Source organism: Lissotriton helveticus, chromosome 2_1, assembly GCF_964261635.1.
Source record: "Lissotriton helveticus chromosome 2_1, aLisHel1.1, whole genome shotgun sequence".
NCBI lineage: Eukaryota > Metazoa > Chordata > Amphibia > Caudata > Salamandridae > Lissotriton > Lissotriton helveticus.
In genome coordinates, this window is record NC_136059.1 from 608,761,681 (window position 1) to 608,776,446 (window position 14,766).

The 14,766-nt window shown below is 45.6% G+C and overlaps 1 protein-coding gene across 2 annotated transcripts in view; it reads left to right on the plus strand.

Moving 5' to 3' along the window:
• RASGRF2 (Ras protein specific guanine nucleotide releasing factor 2) overlaps positions 1-14,766 on the plus strand; it is a 1,720,695-nt gene that overhangs the window by 941,637 nt on the left and 764,292 nt on the right. The gene's annotated exons all lie outside the window — the stretch shown is intronic.

The following is a 14,766-nucleotide window of genomic DNA, read 5'->3' on the forward strand; positions in this document are numbered from 1 at the left end:
GGCCATACGCTAGATCCGATTTTCTCCAATTTCACTCCATTGATAGTTGGGGATCCTATCCCAGTTATTTGGTCTGACCACTATATTATCCCATTCCAATTCCCACTGGCCAGTCCCATTTCAACCCATAAGGAGGGAGTGGTATGTAAAATTAGGGAAATGGGTGAATGTCACCCCGGAGGCTTTCACTGAAGCTCTAATGAATGAGGAATCTCAGCCTAAAAATTACATTGATTCGTTCAACCAGCATCTTGAAGACTGAATTACGGGGTCCCTCGATGGGATAGCTCCGCTGACGGAACACCCTGGGCCCTGCTCCAAACCATTTGTAGAATGCTTCAGTGAGGTACTATTGCTAAGGAAAATATCATGTAAGTGTCCGTGCTAATAGTAAAGCCAACTATTTCTTGGCCTTCAAGGAATACCACAAGCTAATCCACACTACACAAAGTCAATTTTACAAGCATAAGACTGAGTCCTCGTCCAGCACAGAGAGAGCTTTTCTCAATTGTTAAAGTCCTATCACCTTTAGCACATGTATCCTCTCACATTGTTCTGTCCCTATAGAGCTGTAACTTTATTGCCCGTTTCTTTTTTGACAAGGTCGCAAAAATCTATAACACATTCCTGAGACAGCAAGGGATTTCCGGTGCCAAAAAGCCTGTTTTCACGCTCCATCTTCGATGAAAGACCTGGCCACACTCACCTCCCCTTCCTTAGATGAGTTCCGTATGCTTCTCACCAAGGTAAAATTGAGATCCCCTCCGATCCGCACCTCCCAGAATCCTGGTTCAGGGGCGAAGATAATATTGCCCAGTTTGAGCAACTTTCCTAACCTCTCTTTTACAACAGGCGTAGTTCCTTCTAAGTGGTGCATGCTATTGTTGAGCCACTTCTCAAAAAACCATCATTAGATTAGTCTCTGTCAGAAAATATTTGGCCCATCTCGCTGCTCTCCTTCCTCTCAAAATTGCTGAGAAGCATTCCAATGCTCAATTGATAAATTTCATGGAGTCAAATTACTATTTTTATCTGCAAAAATAGTAAGCGGCAGCTACCATTTCTTTAAATATTCCAGGACCCTTATTAAACATAGGGCACTCTTTTCCTGTTTGTGCCATGATGCACATTTAAATAGGTGCTCCATGTGCAAACAGGGTAAGCGTTATGTTATGATACGTTGCAAGATTTATAGAGCGCGTGGTTGCCCCCACAATGGTATTTGCCAGCGCTAGCCCTAGAGAACACAACTGCAGCTGACAGCACCCCAAGAAAAGAGGAGAAGAAGCTAGAATGAGAAAAGCCTAGTATTGAGGGACTTCCTAACCAGAGAATGGTAATGAGTGTTTCTAACAGAGAGCGCAAGAGCGTTCCAGAGGGAGGGGGCCACAGCACGAAAAAAGCACCCCCCTGCTCCGACTCTCCTGACCCGGGGAACTCTAGCCAAGTTGTGGTTGATGGAACTCAGGGAGCGTGTGGGCTGGGAGGATGAAATAAGCTGGCTCAGAAAAGGGGGCTCCTGGGAATATGGAATCTTATTGGAGTAGCAAAGAATCTTAAAATGAATGCGCTTCTCTACAGGGAGCCAATGTAACCTGAACAAAAGACCTGAGGCAGAGCAAAACCTTGCAGGTGCTCAAGTAAAATTTGATGAGACACTGTATCCAATTTGGCACTCAGGTCGAGCAGAATCGAGGCTGAGGATCTGCCCTTATCGAAGGAGCTAGAAGGATGTTCGGAAACAGCAAGTCGAGCAGATTCCATGCTGTGGGCAGTCCGAAATCCATTCTGGGAAGCATCCAGGATACGGTTGTCTTCTAGAAATTTTGCTAAAATACCATTGATATTTATAACATTCTGTAACCTTAGCCAGGAAGGGCATGAGGGAAATGGGAAAGAAGTTTTCTAGCTTAGCGGCAGCCAAAGATGGTTTCTTGAGAAGGGGAATAACTTTCACTTGTTTTCATGGGCCAGGCACAGTAGCAGTTGACAGTGAGAAATTGCTCCGTTCTAGACTAGGAGGAAGAAGCTGGTAATGTAGGTTCATTAAAAAATCCAGTTTAAGAGGATCATCCGGAGAACCAGATTTCTCTCGGTTGCAGAGAATATGGAAAGAAGACGGACATAGAAGGCAATGAACTGAGCAAAGCTACTGGGGTGTTGGTAGCTACCGGCGGCAGAGCATCAGACCTTACACCAAGGCTGTCAGGGGGAAGTGTGAATAAATGTCTTCAATCTTATTTGAAAAAAAAAAGTCAGCTAACTTATTACACTGAGCATTAGACATTTTAATATGTTCACTGGCTTCAAGAGGCTATTGACCAAGCTACAAAAAACTTTAGCAGGATTATTACTAAATCTAATTTGTTTAGCATAGTAATATGTCCTAGATTGCATGATCAGTTATTGGTAGGATTTAATAGCTTATCTATACAATACTTTTTGCATAGGGTCATAGACTCTACTCCAGAAGCATTCTAGGACCTTACCTTGCTTTTTCCCCCAAAGTGAGGGCCTCATTAAACCAAAGAGAAGTGGGTCTCTTCTTCACAGTGACTTGTCTGACTGTAATAAAAACATCTAGAGTAGAGGTAAGCCAGAGTTTCAGGGTACTCTTTGCAGTCTCTGCAGTAGGAGATAGCTGAGGACGTCTGGCTTGAACCTACAGCCCAAATCTCAAGAGATCGAGATTTTGCCAAGCATGTTTAAAAGTAAGTTCAGAGACTGATGTGGATCCTTGCCAGATAGATGGATCTGCAAGCGGTGGGATTATCAGTCCCTACACACCAAGCAGGCCATACTGGTCGATGGACTATTCACCAACAATCCTGATATTTCGTTGCTCTCGGTTCTCCCCCTGACATGGTCAGACCATAACGCAGTTATTTTCATTCTTAAGACCCACTACCCTCACCCGCCACAGTCTAAAGCTCATGTCTCTCAAACCACTCGAGATTGGATAACCCTAGACATTCCTTTACTTACCCACACCCTTACTACTTCTCCATATGAGGCTTCCTCTAATCCCACCCAGGCATCCAATATGTATCATGATTGGCTTCAGGATGCTCTTAATTTGCTAGTTCCTACTAAATCCATCTTCCCTAATCGATCCACTCCGTCTCCTCGATGGTTTTCAGAGGACCTCTGACTTCAGAGAAAGTATTGTAGGAATCTTGAGAGACACTGGCGTAAACACTACAGTCCCCAGGATAAACAAACGTATAAAGACGCCATAGCCATATATAAACGTTCCATAGTTACTCACAAGAGCGCCTTCTTTCGATCCCAAATTGAGTCTGCTCAAAATTCCACCAAGAAGCTGTTCCAAGTAGTCAACACCCTCTCCATTCCCTCATCAGGTCCATCTATTGAGGCATCTCAAGATTTATGTAATTCCTTAGCGGATATTTTTGCTACCAAGGTCACTAATATATATTCATCTTTCTCTTCCTTAACTCACCCTGAAGGTTCTGATTCCAATCCCCTGCCTACACCAGCCAGACCTACGTTTTCACATTTTCACTCAGTCTCTGCAGAACTGATCAGTAAACAGGTTGTTACCATCAAGTCAGGCTCTCCCCTAGACCCGTGTCCATCTTCCATAATCAAACTTCTCTCCGAGGTCATTACACCCTCACTCACTGACATTTGTAATTCCATGTTTCTCACAGGCGACTATCCTGAAATATGGAAAAAAACAGTTATTAAACCTTTGCTAAAGTAACCATCCCTTGACCCCTAAGAATCACCTAACTACAGACCTATAGCTTGCCTTCCCTTTCCTGCTAAGATATTTGAATCTCTCATGAATCACCAGCTTTCTGAATACATCAATCAACACCAACTTTTAGACAACACCCAGTTTGGATTTAGGCAGGGTCACGGTACGGAAACCGCGCTGATAAAAGCGTCTGACGAGATCAGGGCAATCTTAGATCAAGGAGGGGCGGCGGTCTTCATACTATTAGATCTCTCCGCAGCCTTTGACACGGTTGATCACTCCACCTTGATCAACCGTGTCTCAACCTTGGGGGTTAATCACCTAGCTAGGGACCTTCTTGCTTCTTTCCTGGCTAACCGCACCCAATCTGTGAAACTGGGCACTTTCTACTCGCCCATCTTCACCTTGCCGTGCGGGGTGCCCCAGGGATCATCGCTAAGTCCGACACTATTTAACATCTATGTGTCGGACTTGGCGAGGGTCAGTAAAGCACATGGGCTGAGTTTGACCACCTATGCAGACGATACCCAGTTGGTGCTGGCCGTGCATAAGGATGGGGCAGCGGTTGCCTCTAGATTCCAGGAGGGTATGCTAGCCTTAAGCTCCTGGATGTCGAGGAACTGCTTAAAATTAAACTCGGACAAGACCGAGGTTATGACCTTTGACAACCTTTCCCCTGGATGGTCCGCCATCTGGTGGCCAAACAAAATGGGCCCCCCTCCAAAACCGGTTGCCAGGGTCAGAAACCTCAGGGTCATGTTTGATGACAAACTTTCATTCCACCACCACGCGAACACAGTGGTTTCTTCCTCCCATATTTACCGGCATCTGTAGGAAAAACCCTTATAACTACCCTAATCTTTTCCAAGTTGGAGTACTGCAACGCCCTTTTTTGAATGCTCGGAACAGGTCCTAAATAAACTCCAATCTATCCAAAATGCGGCAGCCAGAGTTTTACTTGCCATCCCCAAATATAACTCTATCACTGCGGCAATACGTCAACTTCATTGGTTGCGTGTTAGAAGCCGCATAAAATTCAAAGCACTTTGTATATCTTACAAAGCGATTCACAACTCAGGACCACCGTTCCTTCGGAATGCTTTTTTGATTTATACCCCCAACAAATCCCTCCGCTCATCATCTACTTGTCTTTTACCAGTCCCACACACCAGAACCTCTTTTTGGGGAGACAGATGCTTCCTAGTGGCCACCTCTAGGCCCTGGAACACCCTCCCGCTGTCCATTAAATCTAGCCACACCCTTGCCATTTTCAGAAAACAAATGAAAACTTGGCTTTTTAACCAATGATCTTCTTCAGCTTCTGCCTGTCCGATTAAGAATCCTATGCGCCGAGACACCTTAGGGTATTTGCGCGCAATACAAATCTACTACTAAACTAAACTAAACTAAACTAAAAAAATTTGTTGAGAAGATGGTCCTGCAGAATGTGTAGCAACATCAAAAAGTTGAAATAACTGCATAGCAGCGAGGTCCTCAATGAAATTGGTGACATCATTTTCGTGTGCGCCCTCCAAATAAACATTCAGGTCCCCAAGGATATTGAAATGAGCTAATTTAATGACCAAAAAGGGCAATAAAATTAGTCACTGCTCTCCTGAAAGCTTTCGATGGGCCAGGTGGTTGTGATAGATTAGAAATCCCGACAAAGTTAAGTTTTTGGTCAGAGAGCTTTTAAACAAAGCACTTTCACAGTCAGGTATGGTGCATTGAGACAGACTGCAAGTGAGTATAACTCTGTGAATCACAGCAATGTCGCCTCCTCTGCCACTAGTTCTGTTAAATTTCTTTAGGTAGTTACCAAAGGGAAGCATCAGTGCAGATTCTGCCACTGAGGACTGGCTCAACCAAGTCTCGGTGAGAAATAAAACATCTGGAGCATTGTCAAGAACGAAATCATGGATATCAGCATGATGTTTAACCAAAGACTGGCAATTAATGTTGTAGAGCTAAAATTCCGTAGGCCTGGTATCGGTAGGAAATACACTCATTCAATATGGGCAGTCTGCTCGATCTCTTATATGGGGCGCGCCTGCCGGATACATTGCCATCTTGCACGTGGGTATCTTTCGTCAGCTGGAGGGCGGCCCTCCACCTCATTGGTTGGGACCGGCTGAACCCCTCTATGGTGCAGAATATGGCTCTGTCAGCTCTCAGCTTTGGAGGGCTTTCTGCCATGGGATCGCATTGGAATATTGTATCTGTGAGATGTCCACAAAGGGGGCAATATAATGTCCTTTCAGGAATTAAAAGCTAACTTCTCAATGTCGAATTCACAATTATTTCGATGCCTCCAACTGCGCCATGTCTTGTTCGCCCACAAGCTCCAGGTGGAATCCCTGCTTTAATCCATTATAGGCCAAAATCTTCTTGGGGCGGTTAGGTAAAGGGACCAACTTGGTGATCTATCGTTTCTTAGTAATCCATGCCCTGGACGGCCTATAGAAGGTTCAGGTAGAGAAGGACATCCTGGGTGGGCGCCCTAGATGAGGACGACTGGAGGGAGGCTTGCACTGCACCTAGGAGGCTGCCGATTTCGTGGTGGCTGCGTATGGTACAGTTCAACTACCTACACACAATTTATCTCTTCCCAAGACTCTTACAACTTGTGTCCTCTGAGGTGCGATTGATGTCTGTTGAGACTCTTCTGGGTGGAGGTGGGCCGAATATTATCTGCTGTTGTGTGTCGCCCCCTGGAGTTGACACCAGTGTGGTCCTGCTAGGGTTCATGGAGGAGGTGGGGAGCCCCAGGGCTGAGTGTGCCTTTCTGGGGATAGCCTGTCTAGTTGCTAAGCATGATGTGGCCTGAGTCTCAAAGCGAAAAAAAGCCACGACTGTCGGAGGATGGTGGGTGGGGGTGGACTGGTGCGCACATCAGGATACGCCGATTTTTGAGGCCTGTCCCTATCTGAAAAAACATGAACGTATATGGGGGAAATGGTGTGGCTAATATGGGTTGTCAATATAATAGCAACATTATAGTTTATTATTTTGCCCTGCTTAAGCACCAATCAAATATTGTAATGTGTCTTGCTGCGGTGTGCCGCAAAACTTTCAATAAAGTTGGTTATAATTCTTTTTTTTACAAATATGTAGGCCTGGGCAGAATATTAATAGTGTGAAAGGTTGGGAAAAACCTACTAGTCAGCCAGGAGAACAGGCCTTGAATCCACAGGTCCATCAAGTGAATCTTGATTCCTCAGGGGCTCACGCAGGGTTGGATTGGGATTGAAAATCGGCCTGGGCACGCAAATAAAAAATCGGCCCACATTTGCATAATCACTCCTCAAATCACTGCTTTGGCGAAATCTTATAAAAAAAAACGTTAGGAGGGGGATAAAAAAAATGCACACATTAGTTTACAGTGGTGAAACAAGTTAGGCCACTTCTACTCAGGCCCCCTGTCACCACTCAGTATGTGCACACATTAATGGGGCAGCCAGCGAGACAAAGGGAGTGACACCTTTTGCTAAACAGAGGTAATGAGCGCCCATCTGCCTCTAGAAAGGCCACTCAGACACCTACTGGGCCGCTGGCTGTATTTGAACAATAGAGACAGCGCTCAAATGGCCCCCTAGAAGGCTAAAAAAAGAGGCCCACAGCAGCACTCGGACACAGGCCCCTAGGGCATTGCCCGAATGCCCGCGTTACCAATCCGACGCTGGGCTCACGTATGTGAAGTACAGAGCTGTGACGAATCCCTGAGTGTAAAAAGATCAGAGGAAGAGTAGATTAACTTGCGGGCGCTAGAAGGTGCAGAGTGACTGGCCCCTGGCGTCAGACAGGTGCATATGGGTGCAGACAGACTTTGCCTTTCGCAACTGTGGCGCGACCGCACTGAAGCCTTCATTAACCCCTTCGATGCTGATGACGGCCCCCAGCCGTCATGCATCATGGGGCTCGTGTGCTGATGACGGCTGGGGGCCATCATAAACCGGCCCACTTCGAAAAACGCCGCACAGGCGCAGAATTGCGGCCACGCCCAAGGGGTTAAGTAACTGGAGGGCTCTAACAGGCTCCTCCTGGCACGGCTTCCGATTGGCTCCCTCTAAGCCAATGAGTGTGTAGAAGCTGCGAGCAGCAAGGAAGTTGAAATGAAGTAAGTAAAGTGCTCAAAAATGTAAAAGAAACAGTAAAAACATTCAAATATAGCAGCCCAAAACAGTGTCAAAAGCAGCAAAGTATGCGCAGGCAGTGACAGTGTACCTAATGAGGCCGTCGCAACCTCTCTGAAGCCTTCATTAAGTAACCGGGGGGCTCTAACAGACTCCTCTTGGTGCAGCTTCCGATTGGCTCCCTCTAAGTCATTTAGTGGACAGCAGCAGCGAGCAGTGAGGAAGTCAAAATGACATAAGTGCTCAGAGATTTCAAAGCAACAGTAAAAATAGTCAAAAATAGGAGGCAAAAACTGTGTCAAAAGCAGCAAAGTAAGGTGCATAACATAATGTGTATTTGTAAAGTGCCCGTACAACCAAGGGTACCTTGTCTCTGAATAACAGATGTTTGTTACCCAGTGCAATGGTCCTCATTTTATTGACCTCAAAAGGATGAAAGGCTGAGTTGACCAGCTGGGATTGGAACCTGTGAACATGGGGTCAAACATGGGCTCCTACAGTGGATGCATTATTCCACTAAGGCACCAGACTCCTCTTCTAGTGAGTAGCAACAGCAAATCTAATGAGTGCACCCTATCACAGTGATGGAGCGGCTGTATCAAAGCTGCTCTGTGTTTCACAAAGGCAGCATACTGCCTGCACTTTAAAGAGGGCTTAGAGATCCCCTTGCAGGCGGATGCAGTGACTGACTGCACCCGCCTACAAGGGGATGTCTGGGGGTCCATGGGACCCCCCTTCCTCCCTCCAGAGACTTAATCATCTATGATCATTTTCTGCTGCAGGATGTTTCTGGTTGGGGTATCCTGGAGCAGGGCTTGCATGGCAAGGACTGTAGCCTGCCGACCTCGTTTTTTAAAAACTTACCGGTCACGTTAGATACTAAATCACTCATCTTGATTACGTACGGCATTATGGATAATATTTAGGCATGATCACCAATTACACTTCAGAACACCCTTGATCACTAATTCTCACTGCAACTAGTTTGGACCCTTTTCACCAGATAACTCACAATACTTTTTGAAAATTAACTTTTCGAAAATTAACTCATTAGACGAGGGACATATAAGCACATAAAAGACATGGAATTTCTGCATGCATACATTAGATAGATAATCTTTAACAAAAGAGGGATGGAGAGGGAATAGTGGATTCTGTCTCCCCTAGCAACTATCATAAACAAAAAGGAATCCACTAGGTGGACGGCGGCTGTTACCACAATGGTGGGGAGCAACCAGTGTTGTTAAAATACCCCTCACACACCAACAGGCCCCTTGGTGTCATGCTTCATCATCGGGGTCTTCGCAAACCTCTACGGAATGCGGCGTGCTACGACTTCACGACTACGCAGGAGCACTTTATGAGTGAACTATGTGTTGGTGTGTGTGAGGGTACCAAAATGTGAGTGGTGAGGTGAAAGTGAAGGATTAAAAAATACCTGGCACGTGAGTGCTGAAAAATTTTTTAATGAGTCTCCGGCTGGTATTATTAAAAAGAGTGCTAGAGTGGTTGTGGTTTACTAATTAGGGTAACCCAACCAAGTTAGTGCGTCGACATGTTTCGGAGTTATGGAACTCCTTCTTCAGGACGGGAATATGCACTACTTATCCCCACCTTACTCACATGTGTGTAGATTTTAAAAGTGTGCTCTACAAAAATAGATATGGTGAATAATGTACCTATCTATGTTGGATGTACGGTCCGTTGCGCCCAGTTGGCGGTTCAGGATACCTGTAACAGAAAAGTCATGTAAAACACGATGACACAGATTGTTGTGTCCATACTGTGCAAACACACAGACGGGTAATAAGGAACAAAAGTGAAGGTCCAGGAACCCTAAGAATTATTATTAAACAGGATAATACATGTTCTCGTATTTATACTGTGTAAATACACAGAAGGGTAACAAGGAACAAAAGTGAAGGTCCAGGAACCCTAAAAAAAGGAAAAAAACGAACAACATATAGACTGAGACACATACACATTCAAAGTATCAGATAGGTCTTAGAGGGTATGGTTTCTGACCCAATTGTGTAGCTTACTTATTAAGAGAGGTCCAATGGCCTCATGAGCCACAGCGTGTTGGGGGGTCCATTCTACCCGATATGGCAACCTGTGAGGTATTTAAGGGAATGGATCAAAAGGTTTGTAATCCCTCGATAATAAAAGATCACACACCATTAGGCTTGTTCATACATCCATGCACACTCACGGTTATTCACAGGGCTGTCTGGCTTGCTCCCCCTCCACGCGGCTCCGACGAGTGAGGCTGTGAACTAAGGAGCGAGTTTAAATAGTCTCAGAAGACTTCAATTAGCCCCTAATTGGAAGCGGAAAAAGCCCATAACTGGTCCGGACCCCTAGTCTGCATTCCGCATCTGCGCGCACCGGGTAGGGTGTTCCCGTGTGGATGCGCATGTGCGGAGGAGTAGTGTTAAAGTGGTGCGCATGCGCCCCTGCTCTATTCGTCAGTGACAACCCTAAGTCGCTTCGCGCATGTGCGATACCGGTGACAGACCGGACTCAGTGTCTGCCGCCTCGCGCATGCGCGGAGAGGGTATAATTGCCTGTATTCGAATCGATTTAACATAGAAACCTCGTGTGTTACAAGGAGACGAGCTGAGATCGCTTTGGTGACAGTAAAAGGCGCCATGTATAAGCCGCCTACACAAAAAGGGATAATGATAATATTTAACCATGGGCATTAAGGGGGGAAATGTTACAAGTATTTAAAGCCTGGTAACAAGCCGATTAGGAGGTAAATTTTCAAAACAAAGACTAATGGACTACATCTATCACTGGACCCCTATGAGCCAAAAGGAACAGTAGGGTTTTTTTGACCTGGATGTTAACGAGGATGTCCTCCTGTGGAGTGAGTATTGAGGACAGGGAAAACTAGAAAAAGAGTGTGGAGGGAGATGGTTAACAGATCTCTGGGTTCCAGGCAAAAGTGGTGGTTATTTAACGCAATTGGCTCCATGGAATGGAGTAGGTGTTTTACAGATCTCGGCGTGCTTGGCAAAAAATGGGGGTTATTCAGCGCAATTGGCTCCATGGAATGGAGTCGTTCAACCCAGTCACATCTGAGCCCAGACGGAACACCCATCTTTGTTCCTTCTCAAACAAGCCTCTTTCAGATTTCAATTGCTCAATAACAGTCCAATGTATATCATTCACACAGTGCTGTGCCTCCAGGAAGTGAGATGCCATTTTCGTTGTCTGTTTTTTGCATCTCACATTGCTCTTGTGTTCATTAATTCTGGTTTTGACTGCACGTGTGGTCATTCCTAAATACTCTTTTCCGCAAGGGCATGTGATAAGATACACCACATTGCGGCTGTTGCAATTCGTGACAGCGCGTTGTTCCCATTTCTCGCCATTACTAAATTCAAGAGTCAGGCTTTTCTTCGTCAGGTGGCAACTATTACAATTCCCACATGGGTGATGCCCATGTAGTCCTTTTAGCCTTGTCTGCTGTGTTACATTGGTTTGAGGTCTTGTATGGACCAGGATATCCTTCAAGTTTCTTCCTCTCCTATGTGCAAAGATGGGTTTTTCCAGATCTAAATTCACACTCGTAAGGATGCGCCAGTGTTTGTTTACCAGTTTGGATACCTGGTTTGACACGGGGCTGAAGGTCGTGACACAGACTGGTCTGACAGATTCCTCTTTTGGTGGGTTGTCATCTAAAAGAGCTTCCCGGTTGTTGTTCCGGGCTCTTTTCATAGCCTGGTTAATGATCTTATCTGGGTATTTCCTCTGTTGTAGTTTTTTGCTCAGATCCAGTGCTTGGATTTTGTACTTTCCCACATCGCTGCAGTTCCGACGTAGGCGAAGGAACTGTCCATATGGTAAGTTCTCCCTCAGGTGACGTGGATGAAAACTGTCGAACCTGAGGAGGCAGTTCCTTGCTGTCGGTTTAAAGTGTGTCTCTGTCTTTAAATGTCCAACCTCATGATAAATGTTGAGGTCTAAAAAGACCATGGACTCATTGGACATTTGATGAGTAAATTTCAGGAAATCGTTCTGGCTGTTAATCCATTGCATGAAATCCAAAACAGATTGGTTATTGCCTTCCCATATGACCAAGACGTCATCGATATAACGTTTCCATGACAGGATTTTACTCCTGAACGGATTGTCCTGGTGAAGGATTTTGGTAGTCTCCAGGTGGTGGACATAGAGACCCGCCAGGCTTGGAGCAAAGGTGCTCCCCATGCTAGTCCCATGGCGTTGCAAGTAGAGGGTACCCTCATACTCGAAAAAATTCTTCGTGAGGGCCATCGAGATGCATTCCATCACCACACCTCGTGGGGTATGGTAAAGCCACTGCTTGCTATACAAGACTTCCTCAATGATGTTCAGGGTTTCATCGTGTGGGAGACTGGTGTACAAGCTCTCCACATCGAGGCTCAGTAAGATTTGTGAGGTTGGGTTGAAAGGATGGTCTTTCAGTAATTGAAGGACGGCTTTCGTATCCTTAAGATATGTATCAGTGGCCTGTACCAAAGGTCTCAGGAAGGCATCCGCGAACTTGGAAAGGGGTTCCAAAATAGAAGCGATGCCCGACACGATGGGGCGACCAGGGGGGTTCTCGAGGTTCTTGTGAACCTTGGGTATCGTATAAAAATACGGTACCCGTGGGTTTTTCTGTGTCAGAAACAGAGCCTCTTTTTTCGTGAGCCAATCATGGCTGAGAGCTTCTTCGGTCATTGCTCCCACTTGGATTCGTATGGACTCAGTGGGGTCCTCATCCAGAACCTGATAATTCCTACTGTCTGCGAGGAGTCTCCTGCATTCTTGATCATATGCCGTCATTGTTTGAATCACAACGGCCCCGCCCTTGTCCGCGGGTTTTATGATAATCAATTTGTTTCTTGATAATTCCCTCACAGCCTCGTTCTCTAGTCTGCTCATGTTCTGAAAGACCCTGGAGTCTGTATCCAATTTGCCTAACTCAGTCATGACAGCTTTCTCAAAAGCTAAGACTTCCACTGGGAGCTGGTTATCCTGTGGTGTGAAGGAAGATTTTGGTTTCAAACCCGTGTCTGATGTCTCGACATTAGGTTCTTGGTTATAGAAAAAGGCCTTCAGCTTGATGGTCCTGATAAAATCCTGGACCTCCCTGTGTAGAAGAAAAATGTCTGGTTTGTTCGTTGGTACATAACCTAGACCCTTGTTCAGTACTTTTTGCTGTATCTCAGTTAATGGCCATGGGGATATGTTGATAACTAAGTCCCTCTCTTGCTGGTTGAGGCTTGACCCGCTGTCATGCTCCTGGTGTGCATTCTGGGGTCTGATTCTGTCACCGGTTGCCAAGTGACATTGTTCCCTCTCTTGTTCCTGCCCCTGTTGGATCCTGGGCCCCACGATAAAAAAGGTTGTTGGTTTTGTTGTGGTACGGTGGACTGATCATCCCCCCATTGTGGGTACATTGGTCCCATTTGTGGTGGACCATATTGGTACTGTGGAAACTGAAATGGGCCCTGAAAAGGATTGAACATGGGTGGTCCTTGGAAACCCCGCCATCCCCTTTGGCGTGGATACTGGTTTCTCTGTTGCCGATAGCCGCCCCTTTGATGTCTCTTGTTCCTGAATCCCCCAGAGTTGTTACTGGCGGAACTCCCATCAGAGTTGACGCTGTCAGCGTCACTGGTATTCCCACTAGCCACATAGTCCGCTTTGGTGTAAGGGTAAGCCCATTCAGCTGTAAAGCGGTCCTTATCTTTTTTGAATTTATTAAATTTACTTTGTTTTAAAGTGGCCTCGAACTCAGACATTTGTTTATTAAGTTCTTCTAAACCTTTCTTTAAATCAGCCGGTTGGATATAACCTTTTAGTTGGACTTCCAGTCTCTGTATTTCAATCTTTAATTCTTGGGATTTTTTACTTGCCGTCTGTACTATGAGGACTAACCAGTCCCTGGTGCAATGCCAGGAGATCAAAGACCATGCTTTTTTAAAAGCTAAATCATCCTGGAAGATAAAAGGTTCATTTTTTACTAGTAAGCCCTGAGGGGCTAGTTTGTTCCTTAAGTACTCCCTCATTAGCAGTCCATGTAGGGCAGCTCTGATCTGTACCTTCCGCACATTGGTTAGTTCATCCCAATCTCCTACTGTAGGGGCAGGGTTGTCGGTGCTTAAACCCTCGAATGGATTGTCCTGCGCCAAAATCCTGTCAATCTCATCCTCAGTGAAAGTAAGCCCGTGTTCATCCTCCATGGTGGTTTCTGTGGATGGTCAATCTAATGATGAATGTGAAGTGTGTCGTCAAACATATACAGTGTTGTTCGATAAGGGAGGGGTTCCCACAGCTGCGCGCTGTCTACAAATAATCTTTAACAAAAGAGGGATGGAGAGGGAATAGTGGATTCTGTCTCCCCTAGCAACTATCATAAACAAAAAGGAATCCACTAGGTGGACGGCGGCTGTTACCACAATGGTGGGGAGCAACCAGTGTTGTTAAAATACCCCTCACACACCAACAGGCCCCTTGGTGTCATGCTTCATCATCGGGGTCTTCGCAAACCTCTACGGAATGCGGCGTGCTACGACTTCACGACTACGCAGGAGCACTTTATGAGTGAACTATGTGTTGGTGTGTGTGAGGGTACCAAAATGTGAGTGGTGAGGTGAAAGTGAAGGATTAAAAAATACCTGGCACGTGAGTGCTGAAAAATTTTTTAATGAGTCTCCGGCTGGTATTATTAAAAAGAGTGCTAGAGTGGTTGTGGTTTACTAATTAGGGTAACCCAACCAAGTTAGTGCGTCGACATGTTTCGGAGTTATGGAACTCCTTCTTCAGGACGGGAATATGCACTACTTATCCCCACCTTACTCACATGTGTGTAGATTTTAAAAGTGTGCTCTACAAAAATAGATATGGTGAATAATGTACCTATCTATGTTG